Below are 16,759 nucleotides of genomic sequence, written 5' to 3' on the forward strand. Positions count from 1 at the left end.
CAAATTTTGAAATCTCTCTAAGCTTCGGTTACCTCTGCTACTAAAAATCAAAATCAAACAAATAAGTAAAAATACACCAAAATGTTGAAAGGAGGAAATGAAATAATGCATCCTAGTATATAATGTTGGGCTTTACCAGTGGTAAAGAATCCACCTAACAATGCTGGAGACATGGGTTCAATCCCTGGGTCAAGAAGATCCCCTGGAGAAGGAAACGGCTTCCCACTCCAGGCTTCCTATCTGGGAAAATCCCATGGACAGAGAAGCCTGGTGGGCTACAATTCATGGGGGTCACAAAGAGTCAGATACAACTTAGTATCTGAACAGCAACAAAGTATAGGATATAGTGCCTGGATCCAGGAGGTGTTCAGTAAAGGTTTTTTATTATTATTATTATAGACTCTTTACCATCTGAGCCACCAGGGAAGCCCATTATTATGATTATTATGATTTTATTGTTATATTACTACTAATATTATTTCAATGTTTATGTCTCAGACTTCCTTGCTGCAAGGATCAGAAACTAAGGTTTATTTCAAAGATATTGGGAATGGCAGAGGACAAGTTCAAGGAAAGTTTAAGAGAGATGCTTAGAGACTTGGCCTCAGAAGAAACTTGTGACTGCTGCAGGCCTGCCGAGCACAAGTGCAAACTACCCTGGCTACAGTCACCCTCATAGAACCGGTCCTGCCCCAGCCCTGGGCACCTACCCTGACACTGGCCCACGAATGTTTCTGAGCAAGCCCTGCTTCCTCTAGCTGCTCCTTTGGGTAGGTCTGACCAGTGAATCCTTGAGGAGTCGGACCCATAAAGCTTAAACCTCTGAAACCAGGAGTTCAAAAAATGCTGACAACCAGGCAGAAAACTTAATGATGTCCTATACAGTCTCCCTGCTAGCTGCCCAAATTTCACATAGATCTTCCTTCCATTCTGGAGCTTGACAACGGCAACAGTTATTATTACCCAACAACAAAAATCTAACACGACGAGACTCTCCATCCTTGGGAATGTCCTCGCCCTCTGCGTACAGGAAGTCAACCAAACACTCATCAATTATCATTCTGGGCAATGCATCTGGGGTCTCTAGGTAATGTTTCTCCTCCTCTAGTTCCATCACAATTCTATCTGAATGTGCTAGAGCCTGTAGACAAATCTGTAAAATTCACCACCGCCACTATGCGCCAGTCAGACCATAAGAGAACAAAAGGCAAAAAGGGAGATTTGTTATAATACAGCCAAAAAAATAAAATCCTAGAGATATCCTCAGTAACTTGTCATGAAATTACAGTTAGGAAGAGTGAGGGAGAAAGAGAAAATTAAATACTGTGTTTGTTCCACTCTCAGCCAGCATCTCAGCTGGTCAGAACTCTTGACTTCGTGGGGTGACCCAAACCAAATCTTCATTCCTGAAGGATCTGAGCCATTGGTGGTCTTATCAGTATGGAGACTTAGAAGTTGTTTTTTCTTCTTTTTTTTCAAACCCCCAAACGTGAAAAAAAAAAAAATTGTAGAAGACTCCACAGAGGAACTTAATTCCAGATAGACCCCTCCATGCCCAATTTCATTAGCAGCAACCTATTTTCTCTTGGTCATCAAGACTAACCACCATAGAAACACAGTAACCTCCTTTTCCACCTGTTCACTGAGGGTAAGAAGGAGTCTGAAAATATCCAGATGGTGATTCAGCTTCTAGCCCCAGGACCCATTGCTAAGCACCCTGATGAAAGAACACCTTCCTTGGTACAGAGACCTCTGAACACACAGAACCCAGACAGAGTCTCAGGGGTGGAAAGTACAATTCCATAATCGGAGTCATTAGGGATGGCTGCTCTGGCAGGTCCTGTCTGGGGAAACAGAAGCTCTAACAACTCAAACATCAGGGAACCCAATTCCAGACTGCTATGCATATAATTTAGAGTTTCAGGGTGGCTGGAGCTTGTCCCTTAAGTCTAATTAATGTATGCCATTGAGTTCTCAAGGGTACACATGCCTCTAGAAAATGCTCTGGGTGGTCCTGCTTGATTTGGGGGAACCTGGGATTAAACAAAATGTGTTTGACCAGCAAATCCTTACCTGTTAACCTCGGGTAGAAATATATTCCAGGTAGAAAGGAATGTTGCAATAAATAGTTGAGGACATGCTGCTATAAAGAAATCCAGAGTTGGTTTTGCACCTCTCAGTGGCATGGAATTATTCTGAGGATTATATTAAATAACAGATGTAAAGTGTGTCACATAGTAGGTATTCCATAAAAATGAAAATGTGTCACCCCATGCTTCTAAACCGTGCTAGGGGTAAGGAGGCTGGGTATTCCATTTTATAGATTAAAAAGCTGGGGCTCAGAAAAGATAGATTAATGAGGACACAGTTAGGAAGTGGGAACAGCAATGGCAGGAACTGACCTTGGCCTCCTGGCTCCACTTGCAATTAATTAGACTCACCACTTCCCAAGACACACAGCCTCAATCTGGTCTTACTCACCCCACAAGTTAACATTTCACAAATACTGAGTCACAGCTGCCCCTCCTCTTGGCTGCATGAGAATCCCAGCACGCTCCATCCCAGGCCTGGCAGCCCCCACCCTTTTCTGGGGCCTCTGATGGGGATGCTCGAGGCCCAGCCTGCCAGGAACTGAGGGAGTAGGTAAGGCATCTGTGCCTGGGGAGGCACTGACCCGTGTGAGCTGGCAGAACCTGAGATGCTGCCAAGGACCACATCAGAAAGATAATATTTGAAGAGTGAAATGTTCTCCAAAGAATGTAAAATCCTCCAAGCGAGTAAGAGCCTGAACTTCTCTGGGCATGACTCATGCTAGATGGGCCAGAACGTGAGCTGTAGACAGCAGGTGAAACAGGGCACAAGAGAGCAGGGTGTCCACGCTGAAAGGGATTTAGGAGATTATCTGTCCCTTTAGCAAAGAAGAAACTGTGGTTCAAAGCAGACTGACATTTCTAAGGTCACACCACTGAGGGATAGCCCTAGAACCTAAACCCAGACTTCCTCATTCACTTGTTCAATATTAACTGTGTGCTTCCACGGTGCCTGGAGGGCTATTAGGTAGCACTAAGAATACAGAAGTAAACCAAACAAGCAGGATTTCTGTCTCCCCAGAACTGACTTTCTAGACATGAGGAGAAAGAATGTAACATGTCACTGTGGAGAATGAGAGGTGCTATGATGGTGGCGGGGAGAGGGGTACAGAGTGCTGTGGGGGCACAGGGGAGGGTAGTCTCATCCAGTCTGTGGAGTCAAGAAAGGTCTCCTGGTCCAAGTGATGATACAGCTGAGATCTAAACCCTGAGGAGGCATGAATCAGGTGAATGGAGTTGGGGTGGAAGGAAGGAGAACACCCCAGGCAGGAGGGAGTTCTACTAGGCACAGAACTAGACCCTCATTTTAAAGAAATGCATAAGCTATGGATGCCCCACACTGAACAAGTACGCAGGCACAAAGAAAGTTTGAGAAAAGACCACCTGTCTATCAAAAGGAGGCGATATTTGGATCTTGACGGATGGGTGGGACTTCAGCAAGTACAGAGAAAGCAGATGGCTAGTCCAAGGCCAAGGGATTAAGTGGGAAAAGGCACTGAAAGAGAACTTACAACAGGGTGTACCTGGCACAGGAATTGATCTTTATGTAGGAGGTCAATACATGTTTGTCAAATACTAAACCTCAGGACTAATGGTCTTTGGTGGGGCTCAGAGAAGCACAGAGGGAGTCCTGGTCTCCCATGGCTGTGAGCAACCCCTCCCAGCTGTAGACTTAGAACAGCTGCTGCTTGCGCACAACACAGAGAAGGGGGTGGCCCAGCGTCACTGCCCACACCCAGGTCCCCATGCCGCTCCATGGTCTATATGGCCACTGCAGCCCAACAAGCAGCTGGTGTCCATGGATCCCAGGCTTTCTCAGCCCTGAGGACCCCAGGTGAGCGAGGAGTAGTCAGAAGGAACAGTCTTTCAGCTAATCAATCTTACTCTGATTATGGGATAAATCTTTTGTCTTTTCATACTTTCATGGGGTTCTCAAGGCAGGAGTGCTGAAGTGGTTTGCCATACCCTTTTCCAGTGGACCACGTTTTGCCACAGGATTGGAAAAGGTCAGTTTTCATTCCAATCCCAAAGAAAGGCAATGCCAAAGAATGCTCAAACAATTACACTCCTCTCACACACTAGCAAAGAAATGCTCAAAATTCTCCAAGCTAGGTTTCAACAGTTCATAAACCTAGAACTTCCAGATGTTAAAACTGGATTTTAAAAAGGTAGAGGAACTAGAGATCAAATTGCCAACATCCATTGGATCATAGAAACAACAGAGAATTCCAGAAAAACATCTACTTCTGTTTAATTAACTATACTGAAGCCTTCGACCCTGTGGATCACAACAAACTGTGGGAAATTTTTAAAGAGATGGGAATACCATCTTCTCTGGTAGCTCAGCTGGTAAAGAATCCACCTGCAATGCAGGAGGCCCCGGTTCAATTCCTGGGTTGGGAAGATCCACTGGAGAAGGGATAGGCTACCGACTCCAGTATTATTGGGTTTCCCTGGTGGCTCAGATGGTAAAGAATCCACCTGTAATGTGGGAGACCTGGGTTCGATCCCTGGGTTGGGAAGATTCCCCGGAGAAGGGAACAGCTACCCACTCCAGTATTCTGGCCTGGAAAATTTCATGGACTGTATAGTCCATGGGGTCACAAAAAGTCGGACATGACTGAGCAAACGTTCACTTTCACTTTTTCACTTACCTGCCTCCTGAGAAACCTGTATGCAGGTCAAGAAGCAACAGTTAGAACTGGACATGGAACAACAGACTTGTTCCAAATTGCGAAAGGAACACGTCAAGGCTGTATATTATTACTGTGCTTATTTAACTTATATGCAGAGTACACCATGAGAAATGCCAGGCTGGATGAAGCACAAGCTGGCATCAATATTGTCAGGAGAAATGTCAATAACCTCAGATATGCAGATGACACCATCCTTATGGCAGAAAGTGAAGAGAAACTAAAGAGCCTTTTGATGAAGGTGGAAGAGGAGAGTGAAAAAGTTGGCTTAAAGCTCAACATTCAAAAAACTAAGATCATGGCATCTGGTCCCAACACTTCATGCAAACAGATGAGGAAACAATGGAAACCATGACAGATTTTGTTTTCTTTGGCTCCAAAATCACTGCAGATGGGGACTGCAGCCATGAAATTAAAAGACGCTTGCTCCTTGGAAGAAAAACTATGACAAACCTAGACAGGGTATTAAAAAGCAGAGACATTGATTTGCCAACAAAGGTCCATCTAGTCAAAGCTATGGTTTTTCCAGTAGTCAGGTATGAATGTAAGAGTTGGACTGTAAAGAAGGCTGAGTGCTGAAGAACTGATGCTTTTGAACTGTGGTGTTGGAAAAGACTCTTGAGAGTCCCTTGGACTGCAAAGAGATCAAACCAGTCAATCCTAAAGGAGATCAATCCTGAATATTCATAGGAAGGATTAATGCTGAAACTGAAGCTGCAGTATTTGGGCCACCTGATGCAAAGAGCCAACTCATTAGAAAAGACCCTAATGCTGGGAAAGATTGAAGGCAGGAGAAGGGGCCACAACAGAGGATGAGGTGGTTGGATGGCATTACCAACTCCATGGACATGAGTTTGAGCAAGCTCTGGGAGACGGTGAAGGACAGGGAAGCCTGGTGTGCTGCAGTGCATGGGGTTGCAAAGAGTCAGACATGACCAAGGGACTGAACAACAACAACAATGGAGCAGACAAAATGAAATAGAAAGACAAGAATTCCTAATGTCCCATCCAAGAACACAGGTAGACACGTTAAAGAAAACAGTGCTAAAAATAGCCTCCCCATGCAAAATCTTTGTGGTGCAGGGTGGCAACGGAATAAAGATGGTGTTGCTTCCAGTTCATCACTTCACCACTTGCTTCCATGGGAACTGAGATGAAACAGCTGAGCTGGGGTCACAGCTTCGTCTTTGAGGCCTGGGGAATGGGAGCCTGGGACACAGCCCCTACACAACTCAGGCCTTTAAAAGGAACTCAGAAGGAGGACAGACTGCAGTGTCAGTACCCTGTGGCCTGTCCTTAAGTGCCTGCCCCAGAAACAGAGTCTTAGGGCTGTGCTGGACACAAGATATTGTGCCCAGATGCACTACCTGTGGGAGGCTAAACATTCAGACTTGTAAAAAACCTTTTCTAGATTGGTTTTCATGTATGATTCCCATGTGTTTTTTGAATTTGAATGCCATGCTTATTTTACTGAAGGATTTACTTTAATTTTAAATAGAAATTGATGTTTTACGTTGAAAGTGAAAGTGAAGTCACTCAGTTGTGTCCGACTCTGCGACCCCATGAACTGTAGCCTACCAGGCTCCTCTGTCCATGGGATTTTCCAGGCAATAGTACTGGAGTGGATTGCCATTTCCTTCTCCAGGGGATCTTCCCAAACAAGGGATTGAACCCAGGTCTCCTGCATTGTAGACAGACACTTTACCATCTGAGCCACCAACCAGTAATTACTAAGATGTTTGGAAGACTGTGTTCAACTGATCTAGATGCAGCGTGACTACTGTTTACAATAACCCTGCAAGAGAGCCTCCCACATGTACAGGTGAGGCCTCGACAAGCATGAGAACAGGTCTCTCTGACTCCAAAGCCCACATTCTTTCCACGAGGCAGCATCAAATGAGGACACGTGGGTGGACTGCTTCCCAGGATCACAGTGGTCTGGTTAGTTGACATTTGAGGCACAGGAGGGGGAGCAGTGAGGGATGCATTTAGGGAAACAGAGACTTGTCTCAGGCCTGCACAACCCCATGGAAGATACTGCAGGGACCAGAGAGAGAAAACACAGGGTCTCTCCCCAGGGAGCTCACAGACTCAAAGGAGATAGACAAGAAGACCAGTGTCGAGGTTGAGGCTGAAGGCTCCCTTCAGGAAGGACAAGCAGCCCTACTTCCTCAGCCAGGCAGAGCCGACCACAGTGCCAATGACTATGACCCACAGGCATTCCCTGCTCCATGCTGCTCATATCATCTGGAACCCTGGTCAAACCGTACTGTAATCCTCTCTTTTCCTGTCCTGCGGGTCATTGCTCTTTCCCCCTGTCCCCACTCACCCAATATCAGGGAATACCCAGGAAGCATGTGTGTGGTCCCACAGCCCTGACCACAGCCTCCACGTCAAATGTCAGTTGAGGACTTGCACACACCCCACCCCACCCCCAGTTCTGCAATAAGCACTTCAGCATGCTAAGCCTCTTGGTTTACATTTCTACATCTGGTTCTGAGCGAACAGAACCTCTCTGTCTGGGATGTAGGGGACAAGGCAGAGCAGCTGGTCCCAGCGGCCAGTCAACGGTCCCTAACCTGTGGAAAGTGACGATTTGAATTTTTTTTTTTTTTTTGGCCATACCAAGTGGCATGTGGAATCTTAGTTCCCCAACCAGGACTGGAACCCATGCTCCCTACAGTGGAAGAGTGACGTCTGAACCACTGGACCACCAGGGAAACACCTTAAAGGCATGGCCCACATCTTGTCTCTGCATGCTCAGTGACCAGTTCTAGGTTTGACATTCAGTAGGTGTCTAGAAAACATCTGTGGAATTGAATTAAAAATTCATCCTGGGACTTCCCTGGTGGTCCAGTGGTTAAGAATCCACCTGCCAATGCACAGGACATGGGTTTGACCCCTAGTCTGGGAAGAGTCCACGTGGGGCAGAGCAACTAAGTGTGTGTACCACAATCAGTGAGTCCATGAGTCACAACTACTGAAGCCCATGCTCTCAGAGTCTGTGCTCTGCAATGAGGGAAGCCACTGCGATGAGAAGAAGCCTGTGTACCACAGTTAGAGAGTAGTCCTCACTCACTGCAAATAGAGAAAGCCCATGCAACCACGAAGACCCAGCACAGACAAAATGAATTAACATTTGTTTTTAAGTTTTTTGTGTTTTTAATTTTTTTAATTAAAAAAATTTTAAAAAGAGAAAATTCACCCTGACTCTCTTAAATCTCTAATTTTTAAACAGTAGGGGCCACTTAACAAAATTGTTCCACATATCAGCTCTTTTTAGCAAAAGGAAATGAGTGAGCTGGGAATTAAGCATTTATTGAGCATTTGCTAAGTATCAGGACTACATGGTTTCCAAATGTGGCTTCCTTTAATCCTCCAACAACTCTCTGAAGTAGTTGTTCTTTTTCTTTTTATAGAAGCAGGAATAAATCTTACAACAGCCCCCGATTACGATCCTAACTCTACCATTTATTAGCTGTGTGCCTCTGGGGATACTTCCAGCCTCTCTGGCCCTGTAATCTTTCTAGTTCATCGCTTTGCCTCCTAGGGTTTGAAGACAACAAGTGCATTCCCTCTGAGATTTTTCTTATCTCCAAACAGCACATCACCAGCTATTTTCAATGTCTTTCATGGTACAGTGGTCAAGGGCATTGGCTCTAGAATTAGAATAACCAGGGTTTGTCCCTAACCATGTCATCTTGTGCACAAGAGGCTTAACCTCTCTGAATGTTGGCTTTCCTATCTGTGTGACATGGGATACTCACCATCCCACAGAGTTGTTGTGAAGATTAAATAATATCACAAGTGTAAGCACCTCACACCATGGCACACAGTAGGTCCTCATGAGATGCTGCTGCTTCTGGCTTTGAGTTCCTCCTCCCTCCACCATTTCAACTGAATTCAAGCCAGATTGCTGGTGTCTGATTCCCATCATATGACATCAGAACTGGACATTCTCTGGACCACTTTGTTTTCCAGAGAACATCACAATCTGCCATGTCAGCCCAGATCCTGCCTCTTGAGGAGAAGGAAGGATCCGGAGCATGTGAATAGGACTAGGGTCATACCACTTCCAGGAACCCACACAAGATCTGATGATAAATCATGACTCAAGAACTGGTGATAAATAAACTGATGTTTACTGTAAACACAAGAGCAAAGATAGTGATTTGATATAAATAGTTGGATTTTTGTTACATTAACTGTTTAAGAGCAACCATTGGGGAAGCCTTCTCCCTCCCAGGAGAATTAGTGAGCATAACACCAGGAAGCAGATCACCACCCTGGGGTACTTTCTTAAGTCTCAGAGGACACTTTTTCCCACATAAATGTTCTAAAATCACAATGCATCCGATAACCAATGGACAATAATAATCATTTAAAATAGTGCCAAGTTCCTCCTTCCAAGAATTTATGATTAAATTGATGATGGTGCTCTCTTGGGCAGCACACATACTAAAATTGGAATGATATAGACAAGTTGACACAAGATTGCACAAGGATGGTGTACAAATTTGTGAAATATTCCATATTTTTTAGAGAACAAACTTATGGTTGCCAAGGGGGTGGGGGTGAGGGAGGAATAGATTGGGAGTTTGGGATTAGTAGGTGCAAACTATTTTGTGTAGAAAGGATCAACCACAAGATCCTACTGTATAACACAGGGAATTATATTCAATATCCTACAATAGGCCATAATGGAAAAGAATATGAAAAAGAATGTATAACTGAATCACTTTGCTGTACACCAGAAACTAACACAAAATTCTAAATCAACTGCACTTCAATAAAATAATTTTTAAAAAATAATAAAATAAATTGATGATGAACAGTAGAAGAGGCAACTATTAATTGAGTACCTACTATCTACTAGATCCAATGCTGTGTTCCAGATCCTTTCATTTTCGTTGCTTTCTTTTATGCGCTTTCAGAATGTATGTTCCCTTTATAAAAATTAATAAACATTGAAGAAAACTTTAAAAATACAGGCAACTCAAGTATCCTGGAGTTCCCCAGTAACGAGACATCTAAAGAGCTCCTTCAGAATCTAAGGGGCTGTAACACTGTGAAAATATCAACTTGCATAATTGTAGGAACAAAACCACACTCCACCCACATTACCACCAGCTATTTCTGAAGATCCCAGGATAGCTTACATTCTTTTAGTAGTCCCCTCTCTCTGCAACCTCTGCTCCAAGTTTCTCTACCATTCAATTCTGCCCATTCAAGCTTCCCCAAGCTGCCACTGCATCTTCCCTGGCCTTCCCACACCTAAACATTGATCTTCCCTTAATTTCCCAAAGTACAGGTGATGCTATACCTGAGTGTTTGACCAACTCTACTCAAGTCCTGAAGGGACTACAAGGGCACTACAACACTGAAAAGTAAAATAGAAAAATGAATCCCAGATGGCACTGAATCCAAAGACCAATGTCCTTAGTCTATATAAGGGACCACCATCCTCAACCAAAGCAGGGTGCCATTTCGCTCCATCTGGGCTAACCTCATGAAAGAGAATTCCCTCTTACCTCCTCTCCCCTGGGTTCCATGGCCCCAGTTCTCTCCCTCTGGATACTGCAGAAGAAGGCCAGAATGTATTACTATATTAGTTGAGATAACACTAGCTACTTTAACAGCAAAACTCTGAATCCCAGGGGTTTAAAAGAAGAATTCTGTTTACCCTTACAAAGTCCAGCCAGTGAGAGGCAGGGCTCACAGAGCTGTACTCCATAGAATCGTACATGGAGCCAGGCTCAGAGGATCTGCTGTCTTCTACACAGCTTGCTCTGGACATCAACACCCAGTCTGAAGACAGGGCAAGAGAAGGAATCATGTGTAAATGATTTATTTATGTGGCCAGTGTTGCAAGTGGCATGTGAAATTTCCACCCCTGTTCCATTAACTAGAACACATGGCCATGCTTTATTGCAAAAAAGGCTGGGAAACATAAAACAACTTGTGCCCAAAAGGAAAAGGAAGCAGATTTCTCAAACAATAGTCATCCTGCCACAGGCACTATTATCATGTGCCCCGTACCCAGGAAGCCAACAGCACCTTCTAGATGATGATGCAGAGCAATTTACCACCTATTCCTTTTGCTTCAGGGCTTCCCTGGTGGCTCAGACAGTAAAGAATCCATCGGCAATGTGAGAGATCCCGGTTCGATCCCCGGGTTGGGAAGATCCGCTAGAGGCGAGGCATGGCAACCCACTCCAGTATTCTTGCCTGGAGAGTTCCCATGGACAGAGGAGCCTGGCAGGTTACAGACCATGGGGTCGCAGAGTCAGACACAACTGAGCAACTAAGCAGACACTCTACTTCAAGCTCTCCTGACAGACTGGCTTCTGGCCATGCTGCTCCAGAACCAAAAGCCGATTTCACTGTTTTTCCTAAACAATAAAGAAATCTCCCTCCAAAAAAAAAAAAACATAAATTCTGCTGCCAACTCTAGAACTCAGAAATACTTGCTATTGTTTTCATGGGTGTTTGTCCCCCTACATAGAAAAAATGTTTGAAGAAATTACTCATAATCTTATAACTCTAATAATCTTAATGTATTTCTTTCCTTAATATTTGTAGATGCTCAAATCTTGTATAAACTTCAAAGTCTTGTTCCAGTGATATATCTTTCTTGAGCCTGAGGCTCAGAGAGATTAAGTAACTTGCCAGAGGTCACACAGCTAGGAAACAGTAGAACCAGATTTTGAACCATGCTTTCACCCCAGAGTTGAGACTCTTGCCAATGCAGCATGCTGCCTCTGGATATTCCTTGTAACTGTCCCTGGCCTTTTACTCACTCATGTCTGCTGGATCATAATTATCTGTGTCTAAAATGACCCCCAAATTTGTGAAGCATTCCATATATTATGGTTAGGGTTAGGGTTAGTGACTTCTGTAAAAAACCTTGTCTTCCCAAATGTCACCTCCCAAAAGTACATAGCTGTATTTGATTCCTCTTTGCAACCACAGGCTTCCCTGATGGCTCAGTTGGTAAAGAATCCTCCTGCAATGCAGGAGACCCCAGTTCAATTCCTGGGTCGGGAAGATTCCCTGGAGAAGGGATAGGCTACCCACTCCAGTATTCTTGGACTTCCCTTGTGGCTCAGCTGGTCAAGAATCCTCCTGCAATGTGGGAAACCTGGGTTTGATCCCCAGGTTGGGAAGATCCCCTAGAGAAGGGAAAGGCTACCCACTCCAGTATTATGGCCTGGAGAATTCCATGGACTGTATAGTCCATGGGGTTGCAAAGAGTTGGACACGACTGAGTGACTTTCACAAGGCTTGGCTTATAATAGCTGTTTAATTCTCTACTGCCCAAAGAAGCAAACATCAAATTGGAAGCTACCTAAAAGGTTCTGCTCCAATCTACTGCCCAATTCACAGCCCTCCTTCTCATGTCACCCATGACCACAGCACAGACTTTGTTCATTTCCATCACCACAAATCCAATTCCAAGTTCATTTTCCCCTCCACCACCGTGTGACTTTGGACAAGTTACTGAACTTCTCACTTTGTGAAACTCAAATGAGTTAACACACAGCACATTGATAAATGGTAATGATTGTATGATTGTTGTATTGGCCAAGAAGTTCATTCAGGTTTTCCATACATCTTATGGGAATAATATTACTTATTAATATTATTACTTGTTTTAATATTAATTTATTACTATTCATATTATTACTTATTATTAGCACCAGTATCCACCCTCTGATTTTTCCAAATTGCTTACCATAGAAAGATGTGAATTAAAACTTTAAGGGTTGGCAACAAAAAGGAGGTGAGATTTTGAGTGCTTCTCATGACCCTCGGAGAACAGAGTGGCGCAAGTACACTTTGGGGGAATTCTTGACCCTTCTAAAATCCCATTAAACCTAAACACACATCTGTTAGCACACACCAAGCATGCAGTGTCTGCTTTCACCCAGCACTGAGTAGTACAAGAAGGAATATTATATCCAGTAACTCATATGGAACTATTTATCCCCAATCACTTTGTGCTTTTCCTTCAACTTTTCCATAGTCTTTAGTTTCAAAGGCCATTTTAGAATGACTAAATTTCCTTGCAAAGTAAGTCTCCCCCTGCCCCCACCAAAAAAAAAAAAGAGAGAGAGAGAGATTGTTTTAGGAAAATCTCCTCGGGGTGTAGGGGCTATGAGTTTCCAAACTTGCTTTCTCCTGCTTTCCTTTTTTCTTTTAAATAAAAATTGCCCAGGAAACCAAGATTTGTTAAGAGTGATGGGGAAAAATAAGACTGAATTGAAAGGCATCTGAGGCTTTGGGTTTAGCAGGGAACTCACAAGGCTCTTTTAGGAGAATCTTTTAAGACCAGAGGATATGGGGACAGGAAAAGACTTCAGACATCATATAGCTCCAACTCCTATTTTGGAAGTAGGAAAATTGAGGTCTAGAAGAGAAAAATTATCCAAAGTGACACAGCAAGTCAGCCAAACAACTGAGATTTGAACTCAGGTCTCCCATAATTCAGCCAAATTAGACCAACTTCTCTAGAAAGCAGAGCCTGACGCAAGGACTACATACAGGGTTGATGCTTTACTCAGAAGACACAAGTCCAGGCAGTGAAAGTGAAGAAAAAGGGAAATGAGACCAGAAAAGGTGGTCAGTCGTGCAGGGTGATGCCATGAGAAGCACTCTTGCGCCCGCACCAGTCAGGAGACTGGTTTACTCAGCACTTGGGACTTCTCAGGAGCTGTAAGGAGAAACCGCCTCCCTAGGTTGGGCATCTAGAAACTGCATCATCCCTGACCAGTCAGATGGGAAGTTGGTGGATTATGAACAGTTGGGTTTCCTCAACCTCAGTTGGGCTAGTATAGGCATATGTGCTACACTGACTCCCAGACTGAGTGACTGATGTGTCTGAATTTGCCTGGGATTTCCCTGGATTCTGGTGGCTCAGACAGTAAAGAATCTGCCTACAATAAAGGAGACCTGGGTTCAATCCCTGGGTCAAGAATAGCCCCTGCAGAAGGGAATGGCAACCCACTCCAGTATTCTTGCCTGAAGAATTCCATGGACAGAGGAACCTGGTGGGCTACAGTCCATGAGGTCACAAAGAGTCAAAGATCAAAGAGCTGGACATAACATAACTGAGTGACTAGCACTTTTCTCATACTTTCCCTCAATTTCTCACTGAAAGTTCCTCATCTCAGCAAACCCCTTAACCCCAGGTAAAGTGGGTCAGTTGTTCTCCTTCTCCCAGAGGATCCCTGTGTAACTTGGCTCCAACTGTCCATAGTAACTCCCTACTGGTTTCCTTTCCTTTCCTAGTCATTGTCCTGTGTGTGGTTCCTAGGATCATAACCCAGTTAAACTCTTTGCCTTTCAGTCTTCCTCTCAGGGGTGTCTGCTTCTAGGGGAACCCAAGTGTCTGGCACATAGCATGTGCTCAATAAATGTAATGAGAAATCGTATTAAAACAGCATACACTGTCTTCTCCCTTCCAGCTGCTGTGGGAACTCGAGCAATGCAGTCTTCTCACCCCTGGTCTGCTCCTCAGGCACCCCACAAGTCTGCAGGAGAGCTTGACTCTGGTTTTGCCCGCTCCAGGCAACAGAATGGTAATGGAGATTGTCAGGCAGGATCTAACCTGCCTGGGCACATATTTATATGCCACCGTAGTTGCACAACTGCTTTAACTAGGGACTTTTTATATAGTTAAGAATGACTAAACTAGGCTAGAACACTATATACAATTTATCATACAGTTAATTTAAGTCCCTTGTGTATATAATACTGCAGAATTCCCTACAGTGTGATCAGCAGTCCACTACCTACATCCTAAGCATAGGGCTGGCCGGCTTGTTCAAAATGATGGTCCAAGGTCCTATGCAGACGGCCCCTACGGAATGCTGCCGGGTGCAGCCCGTCATCTGCAAGAGATACTGAGGCCCGTTAAACCTGGAGCTTCTCCAGCCTGAACAACTAACTGATGGAGACTTTTTTCCTCCTCCTTGTGGGACCAGTGAACTTCCTCTCCAGGCTCAGTTTGGCCCCCATGGACTCCTCCCCTTGTACCACCTGATTTCTGAAGTTCCCCTTAGAGAAAGCCCCTTACTGCTCTTGACCAATGATCCAGGCTGACACTGCCACTTCCTAGGGGATCTGTGTTTTCAATCTGTCCTTCAGAGCTTGTTCAAAGTTGACTGTAAGCACAAGCCTTTATCCATCGTGGTGTCCAGAGTAAACGCCTACATCTTATGATGAATTAATCCAGCTGGTACTTGGCCAGTCCTTCCTAACCTGGGCTTCTGTGTCTTCCTGGCTTCGGGTGCAGAAAAGGATCAGCATACTTTGAGCCTCAGTTGCCATCATCAAAGAATGTTCTTTTCTACTCCCTTTGCTGGCAAAATAATCTCATCTCTGGGACCCAAGATGGAAATGGATTTTCCCTGTTGGGTAGAGCCCAAAGATCCTGATATCCCCACATGATGCCAAGGAGTATCTCACCACTGCCCACCCCCTCTCGCCTAGTTGAAACAGTGCCAATGTTCCCGATGAGCCACTTAGCTCCCATGGTGGGGTCTCCTCATATGTTTTCTTGTGAGTACATAGGTTCCTTCTACTACATTATGAATTTCTCAAGGGCAAGGATCATGCCCAAGGGAACTTGCAACAAATCTAAATGATCCCCAGCAAAATGCCTAAATCTTGGTTCAGATAAGGTGTTCCAACAACATTTGCTAGAAAAAAAAAATTTATATATTTGCTATAATATAGAGATAATACATAATAATGAGTGGCCAATTTCTATGCCATTATCTTGTTTTTATTTTCTTTACAATATTTATCATCTAAAATTACCAAGTTTGGGGACTTTCCTGGCAGTCTAGTGATTAAGAAGCTGTCTTTCAATGCAGGGGACATGGGTTTGATCCCTGGTTAGGGAACTAAGACCCCACATGCCGCTGGGAAGCCCATGGGCCACAACTACTGAGCCTCTGCACCACAGCGAAAGATCCTGCATGCTGCAACCAAGATCCAACGCAGCCAAAAATAAATGATAAATAAATATTTTAAAATATTTTCAATAACATTACCTAGTTTGCTTATTTGTTTATTGGTATAGTCATTTGTTGCCCCTCAAACCTGACACAGTCTGTAAAGAATCTATATTGCTTGTAATGCAGGAGACTTGGGTTCAATCCCCAGGTTCAATCCCTGGACCAGGAAGATCCATTGAAGAAGGAAATGGCAACCCACTCCAGTATTCTTGCCTGGGAAATCCCATGGGCAGAGGAGCCCGTTGGGCTACTGTTTATGGACACGACTAAACCACCCACCACCAAACCTGACACACACTAAAATGCAAATCCCCAGCAAGTGTTATGAGCCAAATTGTGTAGCCCCCAAAATTCACATGTTGAAGTTCTACCACCAGTAACCCTGAACGTGACTGTATTTGGAGACAAGATTCTGAAAGAGGTAATTAAGTTAAAATGAGGTCATTACAGTGGGCCGTAATGCAGTATAATGGTGTCTTTATAAGAGGAGTAATTAGGGTAGAGATAAATACAGAGGGAAGACCATAGGAGGACACAGAGAGAAAATGGCCATCTACTAGCCAAGGAGAGAGGCTGGAGAAGAAGCCAATCCTGGGACTTCCCTGATGGCTCAGTGATAAAGAATCCATCTGCCAGTTCAGGAGACACGGGTTCAATCCCTGATCCAAGACGATCCCACATGCAAAGGAGCAACTAAGCCCCTGCATCACAAACGTTGAGCCTGTGCTCTAGAGTCTCGGAACCACAACTACGGAGCCCGTGTGCCACAACTACTGAAGTCCGCATACCCGAGAGCCTGTGCTCGGCAGCAAGAGGAGCCGCCACAGTGAGAAGCCTGCACACCGCAACTCGAGAGTAGCCCCACTCACCAAAACTAGAGAAAGCCCACACAGCAACAGACGCAGCACAGCCAAAAAAAGAAACCAATCCTGCCTACGCTTCCGTCTCAGAC

The 16,759-nt window shown here is 44.5% G+C and overlaps 1 long non-coding RNA gene and 1 other non-coding gene across 2 annotated transcripts; one reads left to right on the forward strand and one right to left on the reverse strand.

The window, feature by feature from the left end:
- Window positions 1-9,217: 9,217 nt before the first annotated feature.
- On the forward strand, window positions 9,218-9,322 carry LOC112585842. Its single transcript, XR_003110420.1, has one exon. It is a non-coding gene; the product is annotated as a U6 spliceosomal RNA (small nuclear RNA).
- A 217-nt stretch (window positions 9,323-9,539) lies between these two features.
- LOC123333925 lies at window positions 9,540-10,607 on the reverse strand. The gene is made up of 3 exons (XR_006551519.1): window positions 10,467-10,607; window positions 10,315-10,360; window positions 9,540-9,729 (listed from the first exon to the last, which is right to left on the reverse strand). It is a non-coding gene; the product is annotated as an uncharacterized LOC123333925 (long non-coding RNA).
- Window positions 10,608-16,759: the final 6,152 nt, after the last annotated feature.

This window comes from Bubalus bubalis, chromosome 6 (genome assembly GCF_019923935.1).
Source record: "Bubalus bubalis isolate 160015118507 breed Murrah chromosome 6, NDDB_SH_1, whole genome shotgun sequence".
In the NCBI taxonomy this organism is placed as follows: domain Eukaryota; kingdom Metazoa; phylum Chordata; class Mammalia; order Artiodactyla; family Bovidae; genus Bubalus; species Bubalus bubalis.